This window comes from Camelus bactrianus, chromosome 20 (assembly GCF_048773025.1).
Source record: "Camelus bactrianus isolate YW-2024 breed Bactrian camel chromosome 20, ASM4877302v1, whole genome shotgun sequence".
In the NCBI taxonomy this organism is placed as follows: Eukaryota; Metazoa; Chordata; class Mammalia; order Artiodactyla; family Camelidae; genus Camelus; species Camelus bactrianus.
The window spans coordinates 28,104,585-28,127,621 of NC_133558.1; the positions used below are offsets into that span (position 1 = coordinate 28,104,585).

The 23,037-nt window shown below is 39.3% G+C and overlaps 2 long non-coding RNA genes across 3 annotated transcripts in view; one reads left to right on the forward strand and one right to left on the reverse strand.

The window, feature by feature from the left end:
• The window catches only part of LOC123613942 (uncharacterized), a 47,179-nt gene extending 33,347 nt beyond the window's left edge, over nucleotides 1-13,832 (forward strand). The window contains exons 2-5 of one of the 2 annotated variants that reach the window (XR_006721385.2): nucleotides 11,561-11,710; nucleotides 12,082-12,224; nucleotides 12,447-12,673; nucleotides 13,017-13,832. This is a non-coding gene — a long non-coding RNA (uncharacterized LOC123613942). Of the gene's footprint in view, nucleotides 1-9,824; nucleotides 11,711-12,081; nucleotides 12,225-12,446; nucleotides 12,674-13,016 lie in introns of those variants that run through there. The other variant, XR_012501143.1, reaches the window with a different exon arrangement.
• Nucleotides 4,693-17,986, reverse strand: LOC141574237 (uncharacterized). Its single transcript, XR_012501144.1, has 2 exons — nucleotides 16,947-17,986; nucleotides 4,693-5,369 (listed from the first exon to the last, which is right to left on the reverse strand). It is a non-coding gene; the product is annotated as an uncharacterized LOC141574237 (long non-coding RNA).
• Between the last annotated feature and the right edge of the window lie 5,051 nt (nucleotides 17,987-23,037).

Below are 23,037 nucleotides of genomic sequence, written 5' to 3' on the forward strand. Positions count from 1 at the left end.
TTCTAGTCCTTGCTCTGCCACAGGCTGAGGGTGTGATCCTGGGTTAGTCATTTCTTTTCTCTAGGGCTGGGCTTCTTCCTCTGTGAAATAAGGTGATAGGCCTAAGGCCCCTCCCAGTTACAAATTCTATTAATATATGATTTTGTATCACAGAATGAGCGAGGTCTGCCTGTTGTAGCCTCACTGGGTTTTTACAGGGCCTCTTTGTTATTCAAAGGACTTAGCACAATGTTGAATTTTTAATCTTTTCATTCATTCTCATGTCATCCATGAAGTAAATCAGAAGAGAAAATCCAGATGACCATTCCCATTTAAGCCAGTTTCTTGAGGCTGATATTTTAATAAACAATAAACTGATGAATCATGAGATGGCCTTGGAAAATATGAGACACAAATCTTCTCAACATTTTTCAGGAAATAGGCTGTAAATGGGGGAAGAAAAATGTAAATGTGTTCAAGATGGGGAACTGCCTTAAATAAAAATAACTACATTTTACTTTTAAATTTAAAAAATCTCCTGAAAGAGTACTTGGGATGGGTACAAACATAGTAGCAGGGATTTTTCTGTAGCTCCCACAGCCAACTCTTTATTTGCTAAACAGAGCATTCTGGAAAATTTGCATCATAAATGCAGACCCAGGAAAGGAAGACAGTTGAGATGGGAGACTTCTCCAGAAATTTTCTGTTATTTGGTTTTCCTGATGGTCACACTCTGCCCTAAAACCACACTCACCATCGGGGTAAGCTGGGGGGTAAAAATGTGAAAGTGGCAAAATTTACCCTCTGGTTCAGCAACTGGTTCTCCCTGCTCAGTGTCAGTTCCTCTCCAAAGCTGCCTTATATACCTGTATTCTTTGTCTTTCCTTCCTTCCTCCTTCTTTCCTTCTTTCCTTCCTTCCTTCCTTTCCCTCCACACATTCAAAATCTTTCACCAAGAGAAATCTTCTATATTTATTGTTATGAGCTATAATCGGTTGAGAATCTCCAACAATGGATTGTATGTTCTCATATTTGGTAAGCTTTTCTAAGATTCAAAGGCTTGAACAAATGGAATACATTTTCCACCCACAGCCTTGAGGGAATGTGGGGTGTAAGAGGAAGGGGCATTTATAGGGTCTGTCAATCAGGGTCCATCTGCAAATAGCAGAAACACTTTGGCTGGCTTCAACAACCTTTTATTTTGTGCTTAAAAGATTGTTTGAAGGGTTGTAGGAAGAGCCCTAGGATGAGCCTCCAAGACTGACCCCTAGAAGGATATGGCAGAAGTGGCCAGCAAAGAGAGCTGCTACTTCCGTCAATACTAGTATGTTGGGGATTCAGGACCCCGTGGCTAGGACCACGTGGCTCCTGACACCCCACAAGGCTAAGAACCAGACACCGGGACTCCTGCAGCTGCTGTCACAGAAGAACCCAACCCACCCCTATTTGCATGCGTGCCAACAGAAATGACAGAATACAGCAGAAGTGTGGCCTCCACCTTATTTCTGCCTGCCAAATTCACAAGTGTGTTTCCTTGATGGACTTAGAACTCTTGATGTCAAGAAGTCTAGGAAATATGTAGCCTTTTTTTTTTAATCTGAAGTATTTAATGAAACATATTACAAGGGAGTTGGAATGAAGCTGAGCAAGCCTGTCTGTAATATATAACACGAGACGAGGGAGGGGGAACGACTCCACTTTCCCCAAGGCCCCTGGAGGTTCACTGCCATACACCAAGGCCAGCCACGAACATCATCATGTGTATAGAAAGAAGCCATACAGAAAATAAGGCCCTCAGGTGGGGTAAGACTCGGAGAATAGAGCATAATCATTGCTGCCTTCCTAGACATTACACTGCCTTGCTGGAGAAATAGAAACACAGACTCACAGCCTGGAAGGCCAATAAAATATATATGTCTTTGTAAACAAATGCATTAGGGAATTTAATTTGCATTTTAAAAAAATCTATCTTAGACACCATCTGTACACAGAGGCTAGAGATATGTCTAACTCATAGCATCTATTGGTTGTGAGCCTACTAAGTGCCAAGGAATACTATATGTGCTTTCTCATTTAATTTTCATAACACATGAATTCAGCATTCCTGGGGTATGAGATACATTAAATATATAAGACAGTTATTGGACTTCTTTGAGGGGGCAAGGAGGGGCCACCCTTAGTATGTGTGAAGGTAACTCATTTAACTTTACTGGAGAAAGTGAAAGTTGAAAGACATATATTTAGGGAAGATGTCAGATTTCCAAAATCAGAATGAGTGAGGAAATTCAAATATATGTCTAACCCATGTGCTGTTGGATTGCTGAACTTTAATGGTGTTGCAAAGGAAGTGTTATGACCTTTGTTCTGTTTCGGAAGACACCAAACAGAAGGTTTTTCTTCCACTGAACAGGGAGCAGAAGATCACTAACTCGTGAGCACAACAAATCATAAAGCTGAACACAGAGGTGGCTGGTCAGAGCTCTCATATTAAAAGGCAAATCCACTACCACCAGCAACCAAAGACTCAAGCTACTGCCTACAGACAGTAAATAGAGTAAGGCATTTTTCAGAACTCTTTTGAGGAAATCAAAGGTTTTTTTGGCAATAAAATGGATAAGGATTCTATATTTGTGGGCAGTGTGTCTAAAATGGATGGAGGAGAACTTCTTGGTTTCAGGAATTAGGTCTTGACACCAAAAGGCACACATCATTTTCTTTCTTGTTCTTTTTTACTTCTTCCATTTTTTAAAATTGATAGTAATAATAACAGTGATATCTTTGAGTTCTTATGTATATATTTTGTGCCTGTTACCTCACTTAATAGACATGTCATTATTATTATTCCTATTTTATAGATAGGAGCTGGAGGCTTCAAGAGTTGAACAAAGTCATACCAAAAAATAAGCATAGACTCTGAAATTTAAAGCCAAGTCTGAGCCTTTAACAACCATTGAAGTCCCAGCATCAGGACTGAGTGGGTCAAGGTAATATGGAGGTGGGCCCAGCTCAATCACAAAAACATAGAAGATGCTGAAAAAATACAGTCCAAATATATATTCAGGGAAACAACTAAGCTGGAAAAAAAGTAAAGGGAAACCTCCAAATGCTAGTCATGAAGAGAACTATCGAAGGCAGAGCAGCTAGGTGAGCTGACATCATAGCAGCCTATGTGCATTTGGACCTGGAGTTGGGGTCAGGGACTAATGCCCATGAAGGGACAGGTGAGCTGTGATTGCACTCTCTGCATAAAATCTAAGGCCTTGAAGAACTCTTCCCACTGAAATGGGGATAGACAAACCGCACAGAGGCCCTGGGAACTGGCCAGGAAGCTCACCATTGGTCTAAGTTCTTAGATGTGGAGTGAAATGTGCCCATGAGAAATCTAAATCCTAGGCCTATGCCAAGTGCCGAAGTGAGGGTCTACATTAATCTACCTGCATAGTGCAAATTCCAAGATGAAAATTTGACATAAAAACTGGCTTTGAGACACTTAACATTCTGGCAGAAGCACATGTGTGTCTGCTCCATGGAGATACAGTCACTGTGCAAGACTTCAGGGACTCCCAAAGGAAGAAACAACCCCTGCCGAAGATAAGTTCACAATAAAAAAAGTACACATATCCTGCCATGCTGGCGAAAGAGTAAAATCTTCTTTGGGATTTATAGAGTGAAAACAGCTTGGACTGGAAAATAAAAACAAAAACAAAAACAAAAACAAGCAGCCCTGCATAGTCAGGCTGGAGGACAGACACCAATAAAGGCAGCCGCTAAGTTAGTAAGGAACAATGTTTCTCTTAAGGTCAGGCAGCAAATGTAAAATGCCATAATGACCCCTTCTTGAGGGACAACTGCTTCCCCAGCACACCCCCAGACCACTATGCCTTACCCTTCTATTGCTGGGGTACCCACGGCATGACAGCACCCGATCCCTAGTACACCTCACTTCTCCTAATCCCCCCTGAGTAACAGCAAGCAATCCAGACTTGATGCCCACTTCCCTTAGAATCCCCAGAATCCTTCAGCAGCGACTGAACCTTACAAAAGATGCTCTCCTCCTTCCATCTCCTCCTCAGTTCCCCTGGAGTGCCCTCCCTTGCTGCACTGAGTCAGCAACTCTGATTCAGCCAGCTGACTACAGACTTATTCCTGGTGGCCTGTGGCCGATTAGGTTTTATCAATAGAGAGTTTGCATCTGCAAGAAACAGAAAACTTGGCACCTCCTCAAAAGTCAAAATAACAGAAAATCTGAAAGATACTCTAAACAATAAGAAGATTTTAAATGACGATGATAAAAAATAAAGATAGCTAACACATAGCACTGTTCTAAGGGCTTCACAGACTATTAACTTATTTAATCTTCACTAAATCCCTCTGAAGGTGTTATTACTTTCTCTATTTTACAAATGAGATGTTAGGAAATGTGCCCATGGTCACACAGCCATTAGGGCAGCAGAGCTGGAACTGGAACAGAAGCAGTCTAGTTTTAGAGCACATGATATTCATCACTATAAATTAAAAGCAAAAGGACACTATTCAATAAGAATTGGCAGATTTGGGTGGGAAAAGTCAATTTTCTAGAAATGAAAGAGAGTCCCTCATTCACTCATTCATTCACCAAATATTTATTAAGCCCATATTATGTGCCAGACACAGTTCAAGTCTCTGAGAACACTAGTGAACAAAATAAACAACAACAACAAAAAAACCCTAATCTAATAGAGTTTACATTTTAATAATGAAGATAGATAATAAATATAATATATAGCATATGAGGTAGGGATAAGTGCTAAGGAGAAAAAATAACATAGGGAAGAGGGGGTATGAAATATCAAGAGGGAGTGGCTAAAGTTTGAGCTAAGGTACCTGGGAGAGCCTCACTGAGCAACTGATGTTTATTCAAGACATGAGGAAGTAAGAGAGCAAACCACATGGATGTGTGGGGAAGAACTTTCCAGGCAGAGGAAACAGCCAGAGCAAAGGACATGATCAGGAACTGTGCCTGGTGTTTTTACGTAACAGCAAGGTGCCCGGTGTGTGGGAGAGTAGAGGGAGGGAGAGGCAGAGCAAGCAGTGGGAGATGAGTCCAGGAGATAACAGGGGGCTGGACCATACAGGGCTTTGCAGATCACAGTAAGGACTTTGTTTTTACTCCAAGTAACAAGGGAGTCATTGGTGGGTTCTGAGCAGAGGGAGGTAAGGATTTGACTAACATGTTAATAGGATAATTGTGCCATGTTGAGAATTGGCTGGAAGCAGACCAGTCAGGAGGCTGTTGCAATAATCCAGGCAAGAAGTGATGGTGACTTGGACAGGGGGACAGCAGTGAGTATTATAAAAAGTGGTCCAATTCTGGATCCATTTTTAGGTAAAATCCATAGGATTTGCAGTATCTGCAGTAAAAGAGAAAGAGATATAAAGGTTACTCTAAGGATTTTACCCAGAATTTCCATAATAACAGTTACCACTAATTGAGTTAGGGAAAACTTCAAGGTTTCAGAATGACCATCGGGAGCTTGGTTTTTTAAACTTCCAAGTGCAGATGGCTTGTAGCCAAATGGATATATGGGTCAGGAGTTTAGGGGAGATGTCTGAACTGGAGATATAAATTTGGAAATTATCAGCATATCTATGTTATTTGAAGTCACAAGACTGATGACTTCATCTGGAAAGTGGTTTAATCTGTAAAAAAGAGAAGAGGTTCCAGAACTGAGCCCCAGAACTTCATCATTTAAAAGAAGGGACGATGAAGAGGAACCAGCAAACAAGACTGAAACAGAACAACCAGAAATACAGGAAGAAAAACAGATGAGAATGTGTCTTCAAAGCCAAATGAAGAAAGTTATTAAGGTGTAAAAGTCTTTACATGATTAGTTAAATAGCAAAAGAGACCACATGAAGATGGAATCAGCAAATTCAAAGAGTGAGATGGAAAGATGGAAAATTTTTTTTAAAAATGTTTAAGAAAAATGGAGGGTAAAATGAAGAGATTCGACATGCATTCATTTAGTGGATATCCCTGAAGAAAATAATAGAGAATGTGAAAAGGCAATACTTACAGAGAAAACATCTAAGAGTTTTCTATAATTAATTTAGAAAGACATTAGTGTTGTAGGTTGGTTTCCCTGGGAAGTAGGTTGAAACAGAGATTAGTGTTCAGGAGGCTTCTTATGGAGAGCTTCTGGGATTGATACCAGTGGAAGGGATGGAAGCAGGACCGAGCAGAGGGAGGAGATGAGCTCAATGCAGCCTCGGCAAGACTTGGGCCAACTTCATGGGAAAGGTGATCAATTATCCCAGTTTGTTCAGGATCAAAGGGTTTCCCAGGATCCAAGACTGAGGGGTCTCAGAGACACAAGTCCTTGGCAAACTTGGAAGAGTTGACCATCCTACCAAGGGGAGCTCTGAAGCTAAAACAGACTTTTAGAATTGTCCCACATGGAGTCAAGAGTGCTGGCTCTTGGTACCCCTGCATCAACCAATCATTGGATGCAAGATGCCCTTAGGAAGGGGTGTGACCTCACAAGCAAAGCAGCACTATTCCTCTGAGGTCATTTCCTAGAGAGGTCTGACATCCCAGCTCTGTCTTCTGGAAGCATCCCCAGCTCTTAGCATCTAGGGGATTAGTTCCTTCAGTCCTGAAGAGGGATCCAGGTGGTACAGGACAGTGTCGAACATAATGAGCCTTTCTACTTGAAGGAGTAAATTTTGTCTTGAACAGAACAAATAATGTAAATCCACATCTAGACACACCATCACACCTGCAGAACAGTACAGACAAAGAAGAGCTAAAGCCAGCCAAACTGGGAAGGCAGACTATCTACAAAAGAACAATGATTACTGAGGACAGACTCATCAAATAACAAATGCCAGAAGAAAATTAAACAATATCTTCAATGTCTTAAGGGAAAGTAATTGTCAACCTGGGAATTCTACACTCAGCAAAATCATGTTTCTACACTGAGCACAGAATAAAATAAAGACATTTTCAGACAAACAAAAGACTCTGAGAGTTCACATTTCACTAACCCTCTGTGAAAGAATTCCTGAAGGACATTATTCAGTAAGATGGTAGTTAAAGGACTGAGAGGCAAGAAGCAGTGGTGAGCAAATGAGTATTTTGTAATCTAAACCCTAATAAACACTGACTACTCAAAATTACTAATTTGTGTGGGGATGTTTAAAAACAAGATGAAAATACATTTTAGGCAACAGTAATATGGAATGTGGGAGATGGGAGAAAGGTATTACATCGTTATAAGACCTTATAATTTTTTAGAAGGAGCATGATATCCATTAACTTTGGACTTCATTATATCAAGAACGCATATTAAAATTCTGAGCATTACTCCTAAAAGAATAAAAATAGAACATGTAACTTCTAAACCTGTAGAAACAAAAAGGGGCAGCATAAGTAAATCTTTATGAATACAATGGAAAGCAATAAAAGAAAAAAGAAAAAGTATGATACAGAAAAAGCACAAAAAAAGGAAACAAATAAATTCAAATAGATTACAAACCCCAATAAATTTACATGATTAAACCCAGCTGTTAAAAGACAAAAATTCTCAAACTAGTAGATAAAATCAACTGTTCTGTTCTTTTAAAAAGACAAACCTGAGACATAATGACTCAAGAAGTTTCAAAATAAATAGATGGACGTACAAACACCAGGTAAATACTTTTGGAAGGGAAGGTGGTGTGGCAATACCAATATGAGACAAAAATAGATATTAACCAATCAATTTTTTAAAAATACTGTTTGAAAAAGATATTAAGGCAAAAAGCATTATTAGAAACTAAGTAGGCCAAGATGGAGTAACAGGGACCGGATTTACCCTCTAAAAACTGGACAGAATACTTGAAACAATGGTCTTTCAGACTCTGGACAACACACAGCACAGACAGTGATCCCTGAGAGGCGAACCAAATTAGGTGAACCCTATGATTGTTTCAGTTTTGTGCCTAGAGAGTTTCCAGGCTGTAGCACAGGCAGGGGGAACCTGAGGAAAACCCTGTAAATCATGGGGCACTGAGTAACCAGAAGGGTATTGCCTCAGTATTGGGGAAAAACCAGCCTTAGACTAAAGACTATTTGGGTCCCACCTAACAAAACTTAAAAATAAAAAAGACTTAAAAGATCAAACTGTTTCCAAGTGATTTAGCTGTGTCTCAGAACAAAGATCAAGAATATTTACAGGCATACAAAGCATCCAGCATTTGGCAAGATAAAATACACAATGTCTGGCAACCAATCAAAACTTGCCAGGCGTGCAAAGAAGCAGGAAATCATGACCCACAACGAGGAGAAAAGTCTATCAATGGGAACACATCCAGAAACAGCACAGATAACAGAATTAGTGGATAAGAACATTAAAAGTTATTGTAACTATCTTCCATCAGTTCAAGAAGATAAAGACTGAGCATGTTGCAAAGAGACATGGAAGATAATAAAGACCCAAACTGAACCTCTGGAGATGAAAATGAAAGTTTCACTGGATGGTGTGAACAGCAGATGAGACACTGAAGGAGATAAAAGAGGGAATTCATCAGGAAGTTATGAAAATCCTGAACCAGTGCACCTAACAAAGGAGGCTCCAAGTATGCCAAGCAAAAATTAACAGATCTAAAGGAGAATTTGATGACTTCACAACCACAGATTTTAACATTGCTTTATCAAAAACTGAAAGATAAAAAAACAAAGCTTTAAATTAAAAATGTGTGTATATATCTATATATATATCTATATATATTTCAAATATACTTTCAAAGTAAATACAAAGTGGCACTGCAGGTCTTTTATTGAGGCATTTGTCATCTACCGTGAACTCTGTGAAGGCAGGAACTATGTCCTGATCGGGACTGAATTCTCAGAGCCTGGCATGGGACCTGACACATTTTAGTTTACCAATAAATAAATATTTATTATTATAATTCTAAATGAAGTAGCTAGAACATTATAAGGCTATTGAGGACATAAATGCACAATTAACAAGCTTAAAGTAATGGATATATATAAACCTGCACATCACAACAAATGGAGCATACTTTTTTCAAAAACATGTAAAACATCTAAGCGGGGAGAATGTAGCTCAGCAGCAGAGTGTGTGCTTATCATGCGCCAGGTCCTGGGTTCAATCCCCAGTACCTATATTAAAAATGAATAAATAAGCCTAATTACCTCCCCCCAAAAAAGAAAAAAAAAGTAAAACATCTATAAAAGTCAACCATTCAGTAACCAGCAGACAATGAAAAACGTGCTATTATGCTGCTGCAGGAGAGTTGTCAACTGGCACTCAGGTTTTCTAACTAAGTAATGAATTCAGATACTTTTGTTAGTTCTTGCAACTACAGTTATGAACATTGTTTTGTTTTCTGGGAAATCAAGTTGGGGTAATACGGCCCTCTTTCCCTTTCTTCATGCTGACAAAGTAATATCACGTCATAGTTAGAATTCAGCAGGTCCCAGCAGGTGACTTAACAAACCTCATGACCACAGAATGTAAGGATTCACACCAAATCTGTGTGTGGACCTTCACCTTATCAGTAATAGGAAGCTAAGAATATTAACTGTAATACTACACTGTATTAACTGTATGATAAACTGACATTCCGTTCTCATTTCACATGCAGTTTCTATAAACTCTCCCATCAAAAAACCCATTCAAGTGTCATTAGCTATCTGGGTGGATTTAACCTTATCTGATGATAGGCAAGAGTCTGGTGCCCAAAGCAGTCAAAACAAAATAGACATCAGTCTTATAGGATATTGCTTTTTTTTTTTTTGGTAACACCTTTATTGAGATACAATTCACATACCGTACAATTTACCCATTTAAAATGTGGAATTAAATTTTTCTAGTGTATTCATGGAGGATGAAATCATCAATCCAATTTTAGAATATTTTCATCATACCGAAAAGAAATTCTGTACCCATTGCTCCCCAGCCATGAGCCAGCACTAATCTATTCTCTGTCTCTACAGAATTGCCTGGACATTTTGTACAAACAGAATCATACAGTATGTAGTCTTTGTGACTGGCTTCCTTCACTTGGCATTTTCAAGATTCACTCATGCTGTAGCATGTATCAGGACTTCATTCCTTTTTATTCATTTTTATCCATACAATTCCATTCTACAGATAATATCACATATTATTTATCCAGTCATCAGTTGATCAGTCATCAAATGAGTTGTTTCCACCTTTCAGCGATTATGAATAATGTTGCTATGAACATTCCTGTACAAGTTTTTCTGGGAACATATGTTTTCATTTCTCTTGGGTATCTACTTAGTAGTGGAGTTGCTGGGTCATATGCCAGCTGTATGATTAACATTTTGAGGAACTTGCCAGACTGTTTTCCAAAGCTGCTGCACTGTTTTACATTCCCAACAGCAGTGTATGAGGGCTCCAAGTTCTCCACATCCCTGCCAGCACTTGTCATTATCTGTCTTTTTCATTATAGTCATCCTAGTGGGTATAAAGTGCTGTCTCATTGTGGTTTGAATCCTGCTTTAATGAGGCTTGTTTCTGATTGGGTATTTTGCAAGATAAGTGATGTTTTTAACCACTTTGCTATAACATGCATTTTTCTCAACTTTGTTTCACCATAAAGATAGTCAGTTTTGATACAGGAAAATGAAACGTATTTGGTTGTCTATTACTACATAACAAACCACCCCACAACTTAGAGGCTTAAAATAACAATGGTTTTTATTATCTTTTATGATTCTGTAGGTTGGCTATGCTCAGCTGAGTGATTCTTCTGCTCCTTGTGATAACAGTTGGGGCTGCAGTCACCTCGCAGCCTGACTGCACAGAACATCTCAGATGGTTCACATACATGTCTGGCACCTTCGCAGGAATGGCTGGAAGGCTGGACCCACACAGGATACTTGAGTAGTTGGGACTCTCTCTTTCCACATCACTCTGGGGCCTCTCTCTCTCTACATGGCCTCTCCAGTGTGAGAGTAGTTGGATTCATACATGGCAGCATAGATATCCCAAAAGTGCAAAAGTGGAAGCCTCGAGAACTTCCTGAGGCCTAGGCCTGGAACTGTCACAGCATCAGTTGTTTCATCCTCCACTGGGCCAGTCTACATTCTGAGGTGTGAGTCCTGGAAGGCAGGGACCCTTAGGCGCCAACCACGGAGACCAGCCTCCCCCAGAATAGTTTACTCAGGCAATCATTACAAACTTTCTAATTTACTAATATTACTGTTAAATGCTTTCCATTTTTAAGGCATTTATGTCATCTATCATTGAGGACATTTTGAGAAGCAAGTAAGAATTTGAGCTCACAAGAAACCACCAATACTCTAAGAAAGCAACTTCCCACACCTTCCAGATTTCTTGTTCTCTAGGGTATAAAGGAGATACAAAAAGGATCATTTTTACAAAAGAAGCTAGAGAAAAGAAGACCTCCAATGTCAGCTAATAAAGATTTTCCTGTATATAGCAACTGTCAGGTCATTCTCATTTTCAGAGCACACTCTCTTCTGATATTTTTGGATGATTGTCTTGTCCATCATTCCACATGTTAGGCTCTTTCTTGATGTGTATGCTTGGTTTTTCCAACACAGTCCACCTTCCCCCATGTGCCCCACTTTGAAGAGGGAGAGAAGCAGAGGTCTCCATGCCACAGAATTTCAGACTCCAGTCCTGGACAGCACACCTGAAGACATTCTGCATTTCACAACAGTTGAAAGCACCTTGCTAGCATCCAATCCAAGGTAAGTTGGGGTTTAATATTTAAAAAAGGAGTCACTAAGTCCAACAATGAAGCTGACCCCTGGTGAGATAGGAAGCTCCCACTCCCAGAAGGGTTCAGACAGAATTGGGTCACCTACCAGGACACTACCATAAAGATCTGGCAAAGCTGGAAGAGCCCTAACAAATTCCAGATCTTACTATTTTAAACCTGTTAAATGTAGACAAAGCATTGCCCACTAATGAGAGGCTCAGTTTCTGAAGCTGGACAGATCTGGGTTTATAATCTGGCTTCACCATTTACCAGCTGTGTGACCTTGGATAGGTTATTTAAACTCTGTCAGCCTGTTTCCTCATCTGTAAGGTGGGTGTAATATTATTACCTATATTTCAGGTGTGGGGCTGCCGTTGAACCAGAAGACATGCAGATGCCCTAGCCCTGGAACAGCCTTGGAACCCTCTTCAGTATGCGGTCATGGACAATTCTGAGAATCTAATGAGAGTTTTGGGTCCTCCACATTTCCCCAGCCCATACAGGTGCGATGAAAACGCTGCTACACGTTCATGAGGCTCACACACCCGTCACTGTCCACCCATGGTCCTTGTAGGGAGTTACAAACCCTTGCTCTAGACGAAACACAGCAGCTAGAGGCTCACAAAGAGAAGGCAGTGAGTCCTCCTGAAAGTCACAGCAGCTCTGAAGGCAAACACGCATTTTGTCTCTGGAGAGTCTCAGTCTGCCTCTTTTATTTCTTCCAGAATTTTCCCTGGATCTTTACTCTTGGTTCTCCCACATAAAGACTTGAAGGCCTGAAGAGATTGAGAAGCTGACCTTAGAAGCCAAGTCTGTGATGAAAAAGGAGGAAGGTGACCTTTGCCCATTTTCAGTATCTCACTCAAGCCCTGCCCTGGAGTACTACCGACAGGCTTACCAACCCTACAACCATTTGATGGCGTATCAGGTGGAAACTGTGAGCGCCCACTGGGTAAGAAGGCCTGGTCCTCTGGCAGATGAAGAGAAATATCAGGTTAACCCATCTCAGGACTAGAGTTATTTTTCTAAGTATATACCAATCCAGTTGGTAGGGTGTCTTCACAAATGAAGAAAACGTTATGATTACTTTTGAGCATATGATGGTTAATCATTGATTTTTATCAAGAAGCAAATGGATAACATCTCTTGCACTTGAATAAGGAGCTTTTGTGTCCCTTACATTATCGTATACATCTCTTAGGTTGTTTTGAGCCAGAGCTTAATTTTTAATAATTCAATAATGAATCTCGTTCAATCTCTCTTAATCTTCTTGCCTAATTCTCTTTTACATTAAGGGATTAAACAACGAAAAGAAGATGTAGCCAAATGATGACTCACTCTTCTTTCAAGGCTGATCCCCAAAAGCAGATAGACGAGAAGAAACGTCCCAGAAGTGAATGAAACACGCAAGTCTAAACTGAGAAATAAATCATCTGAGTTTCAGGCTATTTATGCTAACTTCCCCTTTCTTCCATGACACAAAAATTAGTTTTAAAAGGTTTGCAAATGCTGTTTACTGCTGCACAAAAATATTCTCTAATGAAACTGACATTACTAACTCACCATCACGGACTATTTACTCTGAGCTGTTTCTCTTACAGTGGGGATGGGCCACACTGAGTCATCCACACTCTTGCCCAGTCCCTTAAGAACCCAGGAGATTCATTAACTTGTCAATTGGCCAGGATTAGCCATGCAGGGACTGTGGCTGTGGAGTGGGGCCTGGGGCAAGTAGACTGTGGACTTTTGGGGCCCTGGATCAGTATTAGGCTGAGGAGACTGACAGGAGAGACTGAGTCTCAGACTGGTTAGATAGAGCCTGATCAGGTCAACTTTCTTTCCAGGACCCAGAAATGGTGCCCCGGTCACGTTCACCGGGCTCTGTGTTGCCCTCACCTACTTCCTGTCTCTGCCCAAGCTGGTGAAGTGTCTCGTGATGGGATGGGGCTAGAAGGGTCCCTGCTCTGGGGCCAACTGTGCTTTGCTCCTTCTGAATTAAACCTGGAAAATTCTCCCTTTTCCACCACATTATTACGTCTTTAGTGTGTGGAGAACTAAAGTAGGAGCTTCCTATATGCCATGACTTAGGGGTGTTAGATAAAGCCCCTCCCCCAAAGAGACCTGCCACATGGCTTAACATTCCTCCAGGACACCCTCCTTTTAGGACAAGGCATTGAAAGTGGCTGCTAAAAAGCAAGTGAGGTTTGGGTGGTCTAACATATAAACCTACTCTCTCCCACTAACGCTTTTCACGTTAGTTTATCAGATTTGCCCACTAGTATATTTGAACCCTGAAAAGAGTACTCTGGACTGGTTATTTTTACTGCAACCTGGGGCTCAAATTTTCAAATTCGGAATTCTGCATATTTCTGCCAATGATAATTCCAGCCATCACGTTGAGACCTTGTGGAGAGAGTATCAGAATATGAAGATATCAAACATGAAACAGTCCACGCTCTGCAACCCACATTCCTCAGCGGGTTCAGAAGCTGCCTTCTTCATATTGCAAGAAAGCAAAAGTCAAACCAAGATTGGAGGAAATGTTTGAATACGATGACCTCTCAATGATCCAAACTAGGAAAGGAAAGTGAGAAAAATTATAAAGACTGTGCAGTAGCAGATTATCCAGCAGAGAAGTTCACGTCTTTGTACGTGCTCCCCTGGGAAGCCTGACTTTCTGAATTCACTTTTGCCTGGGAACCTGCTCTGTGGAGTACATGTGTGCTCTGGTCTGTTCCCCCAGCCATGTGGTAAGCCAAACAGGACAGGTTCTGTCCCAGCAGGGGTGGAGGATGGCATTTTGGAGATTAAGTTCAAAATAGGAGAGTATTAGCAAACAGACCCACTTTACTTCACAACCATGCCACATCCTCCAGTCTAGCTTTGTAATGAAACTAACATTTCGATACCACTTATATGTGGAATCTAAAAAAAAAAAAAAAGATACAAATGAACTTATTTACAAAACAGAAACAGACTCACAGACAGAAAATAAATTTATGGTTACCAAAGGGGAAAGGGAGGGTGAGGGATAAACCAGGAGTTTGGGATTAGCAGATACAAACTACTGTATGTAAAATAGATAACCAACAAAGTCCTACTGCCTGGCACAGGGAACTATATTCAATATCCTGTAATAAACTATAGTGGAAAGAATCTGAAAAAGAATATATCTATATCTATATCTATATCTATATCATCATCATCTATCTACAGAATCACTCTGCTGTATACCAGAAACTAACACAACATTGTAAATCAATTATACTTCAATTAAAAAAAAATACCTAAAAAGAATCCTAAGAATCCAAATGGGAGGAGATACACTCTTCTGAATTGCCTCACCCTACATCTAGAGTGACTTTCCATTCCGTCTACCAGATTTCAGGAGTGTACTGTCAGGGGCTCAGGGCTGGAAGTTCACTAAGGTATTTCTGACTCAGCCTTTCCCAACAGGCTCACCTGGGTAGCACATGGGCTGAGTCCACAACTTTCCCACACCCTCAAGAGACAGCACCCTCTACACCTCCCAGAATAGTGAATACATGAAGTCTTGACACCTACTAAACAAATCCTTCTGTGTTAAGTACCAAGAAACATACTGAGCTTACAAAAATGGAAGAAAAATCCATAAACTCTTTGGATGATCTTACAAACAAGTCATGTCAATAACTATTACATTACATGTTAAATTCTAGACTAGAAGTACATTCAAGGGGTTATGGGCACACAGAGGAGGGGAAGGGAGGGCTCCAAAGAGATTACATACAATTTTTGGCTTCAAGTAATAGAATACAGTGGCCTCAGTAGTGAAGATATTTATTGTCTCATATAATAAGAAATACAAAGGCAGGAAGTGCAGGGTTGGCCTGAATTTCTTTAAGAACCAGGTTCATTTCATTCTGGGCATGGGGAGAGAAGCCTTCATTTTACTTTAAATCTTCTCCACTGTGAATTTAGTAGAAATACTCCATTCTTATATTCATCATTTCTGATCCAGAAGTTCTAGATTTCTCAGGTGAACAAAATATATTACAGGATTTTTAAAATTCTAGTAACTCACTCAGGCCAAATGTGCTTCCTTTATTTATGCTACATGCACGAAGCAATACCTTTCCGTTCTGTAATGGTGACTGTACAACTTGATTGCCTAGAGTGCTGGTGAGTGTGCCTTAAAACAACATCTTGGAGTACGGTCAGCCCACCATGTCGGCAGATTCAACCAATGAACAGATCAAAAAATATTCGGGGCAAAAAACATTCCAGAAAGTTCCAAACAGCAGAATTTGAACTTGCTGAATGCCGGCAACTATTTACATAGCACATACATTGGATTAGGTAAGTGACCTAGAAATAATTTTAAGTATACGGGAGGACTGTGTAGGTTACATGCAAATACACCGCCATTTTATATGACACTTGAGCATCTATGAATTTTGGTATCCATGGGGGTCCTGGAACCAAACCCCCACAATACCGAAGGACATCTACACTGGAATAATTTCTTCGCCACTCTAATAAAAATGCCAAACTAGGTCAATTTCTGCTGTCTTTGAAAAGTATTAGGGAGAAAAAGCAAGGCTGCAATTTTTACTGCATTTATTTGATTACACAAGCATAATACATGTGTGTTTTAGAAGCTGTGGGTAATAAAGGAGGTTGTATAAGCTGAAAGTGTGAAGACGGATGAATGGGGCCCCCTGGAGCTGTGCAGTGCACAATGTATAAGATCGTATGTGGCAACCTATTTCTGAACACAGAGCACAGAAAGGAAAAATTCCCCATGATTCTACCTCCCAGCAACAATCTAATTTTTTTTTTTTGACAGGAAAGTAGGATTTATTGGTGGTTGTGAGGAAGGAGGGGACGGCACCAAGGCTCTAACAATCTAATTATTTTGCTAAGTTTTCTCCCAGTCTTTCTTCTAGGTATATTCTATTTTTAAGTGACATTATAATGTACACCTGCTCTATAACCTCTTTCACTTAACAATTAATTATAAACATTTAAAATACCTAATTAAATATTCTCGAAAAGATCATTCTCAATGACACCAAATTTTATTATTTCGTTTAACAAACACTTATATTGCATTTTTTAGTTGCCAGTCACTATCCTAAATTTGTTAAAAATATGAACTCACATAATCCTGCAGAGATACCCTTGTTTGCCTCTCCAGATACCTCTACCCTCTCCCACCCTGCTCTGTGCTCCCAAAGGCTCACCTGCACAGACTGCATCCCTGGGCTTCTGTGCCCTCTCACTTCCCTTGGATTCGGCCAATGACAAGTTGTCATTGGATTATCATTCCCAACTCTCTCCCTCTCTCCTGTGTTAGGATTTGCCAGTGGAGTTTGCCTTCTAGTAGAGGACATGGAATATAAATATCTTTACTCTATTTATTTCAGTCTCAGTCATGGGACACACTTTGGCTAATGGAATGTTTGCAGACTTGGTGTGAGCAGAGGCCTGAAATGGACTTACATGTTTGGTTTGGCCTCTTGGCCACTGATCCCAAAATAAGAGGCCCAGGAAGCTGACCTGACCCCAACCAATCCAAAGCCTGAAGCAGAGCTGCCTCTGTCAACCTGGGAGTGAGAAAAACAAATGTCTGCCGTTTGTAGCCAGTGAGATTTCGGGTTGTTTATATGCACCATTATTGCAGCAGGGGCAGACAATCACGGATGTCTCAGAAGCCTGGAGAGCGAGGTTAAGGTATGAAGGGTCACTGGGCTCTCAACAAAGGGCACAGCTCCTTCTAGGAACTCTCTTTCTCTCTCTCTCCAGGTTCTAATACCTACCCTACTGCTCCCTATGACTTCCTACTATCACTAGCCCAGAGCACTGCACTGTCTTTGGTGGTTTCACTATAGCCTGTCTACACCTCTGTAAAGGGTACCTTTATCAAACTCTACTCAGATTATTTCATTTGTGTCATTCGTTTCCTGCATCAGCTTTGACTTAAAAATCCTCATAACCATCCTAATATAGGTACTATTGTTATCTTCATTTTACTAACGAGGAAATTGAAACTCAGAGAGATTAAGTAACTTGTCCAAAGTCACACAGCAAGTAAATGGTAGAGCTGAGATTTGAATCTAAGTAGGCTGGATTCATGCTGAATTCACTATGCTGCTGTAAGTCCATCTAATGGGTCTCAGAATTTATTTACCTAGCTTCCTTTGTTAGACATTCAGATGGTATTTATACGTTTGTTACCAGGGTTTTTTGGGGGGAGGTTTCTGTTAGAAATACTGCTTGATGAGCAATCTTTGTATAATTGTTTGCTCATATTCAGGGGTAAGAAATTGTTGGATTAAAGAGTATGAACTTCTTTGTTTCCCATCTCTTTATTTTTTAAAATTGTTTCCGTTTGATTATAAAAATGATCAAATTCCATAAACAAAATTCAAGCATTACAGAAGTATATATCACAGCACAAAAACATCCCTATAATTCCATACCTCAAAAAAAAGTTGACCCAGGATCTAAGTTTTCTTTAACAATAATTAAGTCATTATTTTTCCCTATTAAAAAAAATCAATAAATGTGCACTGCAGAAATGCAGAAAAGTTAAAAAGAAAAAGAAAAAATCATTTGTAATGCACAAGTCATGCTCTGTGTGTATGTATGTGTGTAAACAAACACAGGATCATGCTATGAATACAGCCTAGTAACATGCTTTTTTCATTTAGCAATATACATTATTATGAATATTTTTCACACCATTAAATATCCTTCTACAACATGAACTGCGGAGTATATTTCCATAATTGCCTCTCATTCTACAGGAGGAATATTCTATCATTTATGCAACTAATTTCCTAGAACTAGACATTTAAATTGTATCTTCCTTTTAATGACAATAAATAAAATTCCCACGTACATAAAGAGGTATTTGCACATATTTCTGATTATTACTTTAAAATACAAATAGATGTATTATTGCTGGATCAAAATGAACATAGGTTAACAAGGCTTTAATTCCTATTACAATTGGCCTTACAGAAAGGCTGCTGATTTGTTCTCCAACCAGCAAAGGATATCTCATTTACATTATTTTTTGCCTATATCATTAAGTAAAAAAAAGGAGAAGGAGAGTTTTTTGATTTTTATTCACTTTAATTTGCTTACTAAGGAGATAGAAATTTTAATAATTTGTACTCCTGTGGCAAATGGTGTACTTTGCCATTTTTCTATTAGTATGTTTGTCTTTTTCTTAATAATTTGTAAGAATTCTTTCAAATTGTTTTATATGCAGCAGAGGTTTTTTGCACATTGTCATTTCTATTATACTTTCTAAAAATTAATTTTTCATGTAGTCAAATTTAATCTGTTTTTACCCTAATGATGTCTGCCTTTCATGTTATATTTAGAAAGGTTTTCTTCTCCCAAAGATCACATAAACATTCACTGGTTTTTCTTCTGATTCCTTTGTAGCTTTGTTTTCTTAAATTAAAAGTTGTAAGCCATTTGAAATTTATTTTGGCATTTTGGGAGAGAGAGAGCTCTAATTTTATTTGCATTCAAATGATCGGTCTATTTGCCTAACATCATTTACTAAATAATCATTCCCTATTGACCTGAACCAGCTTTATCATATACCAAATGTCTGATATGCTTTGGGTTCTCTCTCTGGACTTCTGATTTTGTTCCTCTGATCAATCAGTTCTGTGCCAACACCTCACTGCTTAAAGCACTGTAATAACTTTTAAAATCTAGAAATACAATTATCCCCCTTTGCAATTGTTCTTTTTCAAAATGTTCTTAAATTTTTCTTCACTAGGTATCCTAGCAGATGAGCTTGAGAATAACTTAATCATGTTCTAAGAAAAATCTTGCTGGAATTTTTGCTAAAACTGCATTCACTTTATTAACTAATTCGGGGGAAATTATCTTTATAATGTTGAATTGTTCCATTAAACAATATGATGATATTCCATGTTTCACTTATGCAAGCCCTTTGAATCTCAAACTACAATTTGTGCTTTTCGTCACAAAAGTCCTGTGCAATTATTTAAAATAATGGAAGACTTGAGATGAAGCTCCATGTGGGTGTTTTCAAATCCCAGGAAGCCCTGATTAGGAATCAAAAGACCTAACTCATAGTTTGGATTAGTCACTTCATACCCAGAAAAATTTACAAAACTCTTCTCAGCATTACTTTTCTCAGCTGGACTAAGAACCCCTGCCTTTCCTACTCTCAGAGTTTGCCTGATGATTATACACACACAGCAGTAGACAGAGCCATGTTAATACAGGGATTATAATTTTGTCAATATATAGCTAAAAATGGGAATATGGCCAGTAGGGATTTTACCATATAAAACAATCCAACCAATCAAGTAATAATTAGTGAGTACCCAGAAAGTGCCCAGCTGTCCTGCCATCACTAAGTGGTTTTTCCAGATATGGGACCTTCAGTGCTAAAACCAGGAGAGTTCCAGGCAAACCACGACGCACTGGTCCTCCTAGCTGTCAGGTGTCCCCTTCAAACTCTAAAATGCTGTAATTCCAGGGTTCAACACATAAGAGAAAATAGGCCCACGTTCCCAGGTTGTTTCTGGTCTAATAGTGGAGACACAGCGAATGTTTCTGAAAAGCTTGGGGAATTTGTATGTACTGAATTGTTCCATGAGGACTGGTGGTGCAATAGGTGTCTCAAAAGAGGAAGATTGGCTTGGACTGGAGACTCTACCGGAGGAGCTTAAACTAGACTTAAGAACCAGAAGCATTTGTATAAAATTGGATTCCAGGTCGGGGAGGAGGGGTGAGCAGGAGGTATGAATCAGAGTTCTGTTCCAAGGAGGAGATGACTTAGCACTCGGCCCCTAGCCTGGCACATGGGAGGTACTCAGCGAACACAAGTTCCATCAAGTTCAACACACTTGGTAACAGAATTGGGATATGCGTGGAGCAACTGTTTATGGTCACACACTCTGAAGTTCACAAGAGTAAACAAGTAGAAATGCAGAAAACTACCGAAGAGGCTCTCTCATAAAACACCAAATAAAATAATAAGAAATTTATACAACCAATATGTTTCTCTCTTTCCTTTGGCTGCCAGAGTTTTAGTGCTAAATTTAGTGCCCAGGACAACCTCAAAGACTAGTTCCCACTAACTCCTTCCACTTCCTTTAAGCAGGCATTGTTCTTTCATATCCTGAAATATCTTCGTTTGCATTGCTCTAAAAAAATTACTACTTGAAAGATGCATTATGGAAAAATTAGAATGTAAAGAAATGAAAAGATGAAAGTTAAAATTTCTGCTATTCCCTCTAAATATAGCCATTGTTAATGTTTTAGTGTTCCCTCCTATACACATACCCACTGAATTTTTCTTTCTGGATATTGTACTGAATGTTTTCTAAATTGCTTTTTTTAACTTCATACTTCATGAAGATTTTTTCCACTTCAGTACATTACTTCTATGTCTGCACTCTTAGCTGTTACATATTTTTTCATTTTATGAAAACTTTTATACACTAATTTATTTAAACTAATCTCTTAGAAAAATAGGGGCACTGAAATTTTTCTAGGTCTAGTTTTATTCTGAATCATGCAGTAGTCTGATCATTTCCTAGAGTAAAGTCCTAGAACTAAAATCACTGGGCAAAATCTATTTTATATGATACTAGTTACAGGTTAAAAGGCAGGTTCTGGGGACAGATTGCTTGGGTTCACATCCTCTGTTTTCCAGCTCTGTGACCATGGATCTGTTCTCTAGTCCCTCCAGCCCTTGTTTTTTAACCTGAAATTGAGATAATAATCATACTGGCTGCATCAGATTGTTGTGAGGATTAAATGAGATCATGTATGAAGCACTCAGCACTGAGTCTGACATACAGTGAGCACTCCATAAATATCTTCTATAATTATCTTGCTAAAGTGAGCTCCAGGAAGATTATATCACTTTTCATTGACACAAAGGTCAAGTCCTTTAAGTTATAGAATTTAACTTGAATAAAAGTTTAAAAGTAGCAAAACTCACAATATTGTAAACTGACTATACTTCAGTTAAAAATATATATATATAATTAAAAATGAAAAACAAAAAAGTTGCAAAACAAGCAGCTTCTTTGCCCACCAGAGTGACAGTGCCAATTTTCCTCCACTCTGAGGAGTTTCTCCAGGGACAAAAGCCTGTCCTGCAGGCGTTTTAATCCAATCCCCCTAATGGCCATGAGGCTGAATTTTTAAGATAACTAAACTAACCCTGTTCTTTCAAGATTAATTCGCAAAACAGAAATAAGGCAAACTCAGTTTGTTTGTTTTTTTTTAAAGAAAATGTATAATGACCCAAATAACATTCCCTCAAGATCATCTTAGGTCTCTGCTCTCTAAAAGTCTCTAGCCTCCGTTCCCAGCTGGAGTTTGTTCCGGGGAAGAAGGATTACAAAATCTGGCTAAAGCAGTGGTTCTCAGTTTTGGCTGAACCTCACTCAGTACCCTGAAAAAGAGAGATACTCCAGAGATTTTGATTTAATCAGATAACAGTGTGGCAGAGATCGGGATTTTAAAAACCTCTCCAGGAAATTCTAATGTTCAGCTGAGGCTAAGAACCACTGGGTCACAGAAAGTTGGCAGGAATGCCCTCAAACTCATTTTAACCTCTTTTCCACCCAATCCTGAATCAGAAAGGGAGAAGATGCTTCCTCTCTCACCCTTTAATCTGCTCTTAGGAAGGTTCCAAAGAGAATAAACAACAAACTTGAATAATCCTTCTGGTTCTAACTTCTAGTTGCCTCTGCCTGGCTAGAAATAAACTATGAACCACAAATGCAAGCCGCATACATAATTTTAAAATTTCTAGTATCCACATTTAAAAAGGGAAAAAGAAACAGCTGAAATAAATTTTAATAATATATCATATTTATCCTCAATACATCCAAAACAGTATCACTTCAATGTGTAATTGCTATGAAACTTTATTAATGAGCTATTCTACTTTTTTTCTTCATACTAAGTCTTTGGAATCTGGTGCCCATTTTATGCTCACAGCACAAGTCAGTTCAGACCAGCCTTGTTTTAAGTGCTCAGTAGCCACGTGTGGTTAGTGGCTGCCTTATTGGACAGCACAGGGCTAGGAATAGGGGTCAAATGCAAATGAAGTAATTCCTCTAGGGCTCAGTCTCCCTAAAAATGGGGAGATGGTAGCTGCTCCTTGGCATTACTGTAAGGATAATGAAATGCCTATTATGATGCTGGCGGTTAGTGAGCTCTCAGCAATGTTTAGTTTATTTTGTCTTAAGGGGAAGAGACCCACCAAGTCAGGTGGTAAAGATGGACTGACTCCTCTTTTTCCTCTAAAACAGA